We start from the raw sequence: 6,214 nt of genomic DNA on the forward strand, positions 1-6,214 counted from the left end.
ATTCAGTTGACATTCCACCATTGCTGTTAGTTTTACGATAATTTAGTTTAAAACTTTCTAATTTACCACTTGAACAATTTTTTAAGTCTTGACTAGAGTATTTCTTTTTGTGTTCAGTACACATGAATTGCATATTATGTATTTATTCTTTTTATTAGAATAGAATAAACTCTTTTCCATTGTTAAGAGATTTATTAGTCTTTACACATTCTCCTAGGATTAACTCAGAGAGATTGACATTGAAAGTGATTACCAATTAAGTTATGAATCCTAGAATAAAATTTAAATTTAATTTAAACACTCGATTATTTCGTAAAAATATCGCAGCTAACTTATCTTCTTGCGTGATTTAATTATTTACTTCTTGAATCCGTGATATTTAATTGGAATGAGTATTATATGGTGATGAATCCGTTTATCAAAAAGATTCATCAGGTGATTAAGATATCAAAAGGGACTAAAGTCTATTTAAGCAAGAATTCAGTTGTAAAGATAACAGTCATGTTTACAGAAGTGTTATTGATCACCTTAGTATTCTTTCTTAGCGAGCATCAAGTTTCAGCCTCCATGACTGCTGATAGTAACTCTGTACCGTACAATATAAGTCTGTCTGGTAGCCCAGATGATGGGATCCAAACTGCTGATAGTGATAGTGATTTAGGTGATGATATATACAATAATATATATTGTATTGTTTGATTTAGAAGGTAGATAGTTAGATTTTTTTATTGAATTTGTTTTTCAGCAATATGCCATACATATTTCCTTTTCACTCTTAATTCCTCTTATATACAATATCTATGTTTGCTTATATGGGGAGTTAGGATTAAAGCTGTTATATGTCGAGGCTGTAAAGTTGAGACCAAAATGAAAAAAAAGAGAAAACGGATGGTGAATGACAAACATAATTTCAAGTGAAATACTGTTTTATTATCATTATGTTTTAACCTCTTATTTATAATTTAGAAACTATTTATAATTCTTGGAGATTTAATTCTAATACTCAATTTACAAAGAAATACCCTTCTATTACCACATAACTTTATATGAAAAGGAGCTAGATCCACTGTTGGCTGGGGTAACAACAGGGTAGCCGACGGCTGGGTGTAGAAGTAGGAGGATGGTCCACTCCACTGGGGGGGGGGGGAGGGGAAAGAGGAGGGGTGATTTGAGGCTGCAGGGTCCGAAGCCTCTTCTTCTTCGGAGGACCTCAACTAAGAGGACAGCGCTCTGCTACCTCCGTTTTGAAGGAAAGGCGTCTTCTCTGAGGATTCACATACTTACTTATTCATCAATGGTGTTCGGATATTTTTCATCTATTGTGTTTTTGCCCAGCATCTGATAATTTCACAACCCTTTATTTTCCCATAATTAAGCTCAGCCCAAAAATATATTTTACAGGGAGGTGTGGTAAATAATTATTCCCTGATGTAGCTGAGTAGCGCTGTTGAGCTCTTCCCTGATGTAGTGGCGAAGCTCTTGTGGGTATCTCCTATCTTTTACGTATGCTTTAGTTTGATCTCATTTACAGTCTTCCTAGTTGAAAATGAAGAGGAAAAAGTGAAAGATGAAAAAAAAAAATGATTATCATGACTAAACGTTTCCTTCGTATCTAAAGGTCCTGGGTTTCGGTAATACATAACCGTTGTTGAGAAAAAAAAAGGAGAAAAAGTAATGAGGAAAGACATGCACGAGTTCAGGTAGATGGCTGCTTTATTGGTATTTTTTTCCTGACTCCTATTAATTATCTATTAAGATATATTCAATCCGCTTCCTTTGTCACAGGGCATTATAAAGGAGTGGGCTAAGTACGCTGAAGGTGGAGGTCCCAATATTGGTATGATCAAGATGAGCGGGACATGTGCCTCGAAGCAATCCATCAATAGGCCTCTAAACAATGTCAGTATAGTTGGCAAGGGACAACGTAGGAGGCCAAAAACCAGATGAAGGGAAAGAAGTGACAATAGAGCTGCTTACGGCAAACTGGAAAGCAGTAACTCAAGACAGGCAAGCGTGGAGAAGGCTGGTTTGGGCGTTGAAAGATCTACAAGGTCTGTAAAGCCAACAAAAAAATATAATAGAGTCTAGTTATAGTATGTGTTTTTCTTGTGATATAATTATATAAAAATCACATTATACTTCAGTGGTCATTTAAGAAACAATAGCACAAAGTGTGACACTAGTAAGAAATAAAAATCTTGGAAAACCTCAAAGAAAATATATTTACTAAGCATTAAAGTCAAAAAACCACATGATGTAAATCACAAAAGGACCTATGTACCGAACGCTAATATTTTCATATTATCAAAATGTTAATTAATTACAAATTAATGTTAAATAATTAAGTATAAATGATATGAAGAAATCATCTAAATTGGATGCAGGTACCTAAAATCTTCTTATATGGATGATAAAATATTATAAATATCAGACATTTAAAATTCGTCAACTTAGAGAAAAAAAAAGTTAATAAAAAAACCCTGTGAATTATTATTTCTTCATTTATCAATATTATTTCTTTATTTATCCGTAATATTTTTACTAGGAATTATTGACATTCGGAAATACATTCTCTTTTTATTTTACTAACATTATTTATTTATTCATACTTATTAAAGAGGGGGGTATATTCATATTTATTGACATGAGGTAATGGAAGTTTGATAGATCTACTAGACACGTTGTAGGGTGGCGGATCTACTGTGCGCAATTTCAATTTCAAATCAAATAAAAGAAAAAATTCCTGTGGATATATGTAGAGCACCTTTACAGGACTAGTTTGTCAGTTTCCAGGATTGAGAAAAGCGTAACATTTAAGGAATCTTCCTCGCTATCAGTCAATGCGGCAGTGAATATTACCTGTAACCATTGAGACTTGAATTATGTTGTAAACGCTTAATTAATCCTTAAGCGCCCGAAAGGACTGCTGTGGTCATAACATGCTATGTCAAATCATTCGATCTTACTGTACCTTTTGATGGCAATCAATGGTATGATCTGCTCACAGTCTGTTCTCCAACGAGCTCCAAGTTTGGACGAACATGGCGGTAAAATTTACCGGCTAATGATAGCTGGTTAAAATGAAATTTAGAACGATTATACGTTAAATTAGTTAACCATACAAGAAACCTTTCATTGTTACTATTAGAATTAGTTTTCTAGAGCTGGTATTTTTTATTATAACCTTCCATGTTTACATGTGTTTTATTTATATGCCAATTTGCAAATCTTACATTAGCTTTATCTGCATTGTATCTTTATATTTTAGCCTTGATGTAGACCTTATACATAGCAGGTCAAAACATAGACAATTAATAAATATTTAAGAACTGTTTTTGTTCTTCTTGACCATCTCCTAATTCACATTCAGTCAATGTTCTGTACCGTCTTCTATTAAGTTTCAACTTGATGATATTTCTACTTTTTTTTTTTTAATGTTATTGTATTATTTTATTACTTTATAAGTTAAGATTTTAACTCCTTTCTTATTCATTTAGATTCTTTTGCTTGTTTTTAGATATTTTATTTCTTTCGGTTTTTCCTTGTTTTTGTTAATATTTTCACGTATTAATAAATCAACATTACACTCAACTAAAGGTTTTCTGTGTTTGTCTATGTAACTTATTTCAGTTTTTATCTTGTTTATTTTTAAAGTTTTAATTTTTTTGCTTGTTTTAACTGTAGGTAGTTATAAATGATGTAATATTATTGTTAATTAGTTAAAATAAATCATCTATTCCAAAGAAATATCTATATGGTGTCTTTTTTATTCTCAGTTGTTCATGGAAAAATAACAAGTTATGCATGGAATGGACTAAAAGGAAAATTCTAACCATAATTGACAAATACAGATAAACAACACAATGAAAAATTTTAATTACAGAACCATAAAGTTACAAACAATTCCTTAAAACAATGGAACTGGTAGTAAATTATATTTTAAAAATAAATAAAATAGTTAAAATAACACTAACTCATAACTTAAATCTTAATGGTATTATTGATGATATATGTAGATAATAATATCGATCTGGAATGCAATTAATAAAACACTGAAAATTATATTTATTAAAATTGCTAATATTGGTATATGTAAAAAGTGAACTTGGTGGAGACATTGAAGAATATGGAAATAAAATTAATAAAACATCACATTTCTCATACTAAAAATGTTAATTCAGTAACTGACGTACATTAAGTTAAAAGACTAATTTAATTGTGATAAAATTAACATGATTTGGTCATAATCACAATAATTTAAACTTCTTACTAATTCCTGTTCATATGAAGGGTTCATTGAATCTTCATGCATGTACCTAAATAATAAATGTAAAATATTTAAAAATCTTTGAGAACTATAACATCAAATTCGATTTTACGCAATAATTTGGCTCATCCCACTTAAGCTCGTAACAACTCATTTGTTCTTGTAAATTGAAATTCATTCATTCCAAAATTGTTAATCTTTTTGTCAACTAAGACATACTAAACGTTATTTACCTTTATTATACTGTAATAAAATTTAGAAAACACGAATTACTGAAAAATAATGTCATTTTAAAGACTATTACCTGAGACATGAGCGTAATCTACCTCGGTAGGTAATCTTGGGAACCTATAAGATAAAAACTGAAGACCAGAAACAGGTTACTATGTTACTGGAGTTCTCTTAAATCTTTAGTTATACCGGTAACACTAATAGGTAGGGTTTTAGTACTAGAAGGCCTTTCTGTAATAGGGCTAGGAATATTTCATTAATACCAACTGATTTAAATGGTGTTAAACAATTTGTCACTCATTCCATCATGACAGAATTTCAATACTCTTAGTTGCCCATACTTCTTCTCTACTACCCATGAATCGTTTTCAACCTCTTCCATTAGCTTGCATCCTGAAAAGAACAGAAGCGCCAGGGACTTCTTGGGCATTCCTGTTGGACCTCGTCTTACACACACTTTGGTTCTTAGAGCGCGTATCCATTATCGCGTTATTATTATCATTATTACAGATTTGTTAGGGTATTCAAACTGTTATGAGTTATTAATCGACTAAGGGCAACTTTTAACTTTAAACCCCTTCTAGGTTTGGTTTCTATACACCGTCTCGGCTCCCAAACTTACAGATAAATCACATCTGACAAACCGATGATCTCATCACTACTCACATCTGAGATCTCCTAACACTGAAAATTTATGGAATTATGTATAAGAACTATTTTGACGAGTTCTGTTGCTGCTTTCTCCTTAGAGTGGGCATCGGTTATAATGTTTCCCGGTATGATCAATTAACCAATAATTTAAAAATATAATATAAAGTAAGTAAATAAAATCTGTACAGCTGAAATATTATTTCTTTCTGTTCCAACAATTATTTTGGGTGGGATAGAGTGATTTACCTAATTTCAGATTTTTCATCAATTAAAAAAAATAGTAGGTTTAGATATCTACTTAGTAAATAATGTAAATTATTTTCAATATAAAATTTTATTATGACACTCTTTTATTTTAGAAAAACAGAAGGAACAAGGGATATGTTGTCCTGCTGGTAAGGGTTGTTGTTATACCACACTAGAATGTTGTGATGTCTTTGAGGTGTAAGTAAGACATTAAAAATAGTTTTGTTTTCGAATTCTTGAAATAATATACCAATAAAATAAAATTTTGTTTCAGGCATATGCCAGAATTAAACATACCTGTATATTGCACCGTGTGAAGCACCAATCAGATTTGAGAGCTGTTCTCAAATCGTTTTAACCATATGACACAAATATTTGAGATTAATATGTACGAATAATTTGTATTTGATAAATAAAAATGTTTACTGAATAATTTTGGTAGTTTTTGACCAGATGTCGTTGTAACTAATCACGTATCAAGACGCTGTACTACAGCTCTTAATTTATAAATTTTATGATATTCTACAAATAAGTTCTATACAAAACATTCGGCCTGCAGTCATTCCAGAACTACATTGAAGGAACTACTAGAAAAAATAAATGGGACACATATTAAGATAATTAGTATTCCCATATTTGCTGCTTCATTGCAAATAAATTCATATTCCAAACACTAAGAAACAAATACTGATGCAAAAGGTTATCACAATTGATTTATAAATAGATTTTTATAGTGCAAAATGTGTAATAGAAACAGGTTTTTTGTTTTTGTATTGGGGAAAAGTGGACCCGGGGCTTATTCCACCAGATATTTTCCTA

General features: G+C 31.1%; 1 long non-coding RNA gene across 1 annotated transcript; it reads left to right on the forward strand.

Moving 5' to 3' along the window:
* Nucleotides 1-483: 483 nt before the first annotated feature.
* On the forward strand, nucleotides 484-5,828 carry LOC136795225 (uncharacterized). The gene is made up of 3 exons (XR_010842798.1): nucleotides 484-661; nucleotides 5,509-5,593; nucleotides 5,670-5,828. It is a non-coding gene; the product is annotated as an uncharacterized lncRNA (long non-coding RNA).
* The last annotated feature ends 386 nt before the right edge of the window (nucleotides 5,829-6,214 follow it).

This window comes from Halyomorpha halys, unplaced genomic scaffold, assembly GCF_000696795.3.
Source record: "Halyomorpha halys isolate HHAL.00 unplaced genomic scaffold, Hhal_1.1 Scaffold890.1, whole genome shotgun sequence".
NCBI lineage: Eukaryota > Metazoa > Arthropoda > Insecta > Hemiptera > Pentatomidae > Halyomorpha > Halyomorpha halys.